This window comes from Odontomachus brunneus, unplaced genomic scaffold (assembly GCF_010583005.1).
Source record: "Odontomachus brunneus isolate Ranch 3 - 2012 unplaced genomic scaffold, Obru_v1 Obru_scaffold_198, whole genome shotgun sequence".
NCBI classification, from domain to species: Eukaryota; Metazoa; Arthropoda; class Insecta; order Hymenoptera; family Formicidae; genus Odontomachus; species Odontomachus brunneus.
This window is the reverse complement of record NW_022639648.1, coordinates 187,793-188,479: the sequence shown is the minus strand read 5'-3', so window position 1 is coordinate 188,479 and position 687 is coordinate 187,793. Positions and strand designations below refer to the sequence as shown.

General features: G+C 37.6%; 1 protein-coding gene across 2 annotated transcripts in view; it reads right to left on the bottom strand.

The window, feature by feature from the left end:
* The window catches only part of LOC116851978 (trimeric intracellular cation channel type 1B.1), a 179,486-nt gene that overhangs the window by 2,967 nt on the left and 175,832 nt on the right, over positions 1 to 687 (bottom strand). The gene's annotated exons all lie outside the window — the stretch shown is intronic.

Genomic DNA, 687 nt, shown 5'->3' with positions numbered 1-687 from the left:
GCGTTCCTCCGCCCATAGCTACGAGACATAGCGAGGCGTGATACTCTAATTCATGTGCATGACATATCCGTGTGTCGAATCGACGCCGAATCGAAGCGTGTCGCCGCTTCGGCTGCATACATGTATGTAGAGGTGACACAGCGAGCAGCGTGTAACACAAAATCGTGTACCCAAAGATAATTATCTTTCGCTTTCTCGACGTCATGGTAGAAAAGCGACAGCGCGCGATTACATTTAGAAGATTATTTTATAAGACAGCTCACATTAAAACCGTAATGTGTTCCTGTGATTAAAAAAAAAACAGAAAGAAAGAAAGCAATAAAAACTAAAAGGATTTGCAGAGAATCTAACTGTTCTCTATCGTAATTGTTTCTCTATCGTATCTTTTGCATGTATCGAAGATACGCAAAGAAATGAAATCGTGCTCTGTTAGGAGAGTATTAAATCGTTACTATGATATAATTCTTAGAGACTTGTGTCCTATCGTTTTGTTGGAATTTATCATGAAAATATCACTGGAAATCTGTCATAATTTGTAGTATATTAACGATGGGAGAAACTCAAAGTTCTTTATTGTATAAAAGAAACCTATCGTTCTCGAACGATTGTGTACGAACGATATTTGACTTGTATAATTACGATAGAAGGCGTGCATCATAATCTATCATCAAGTAGTTACACCAAGAA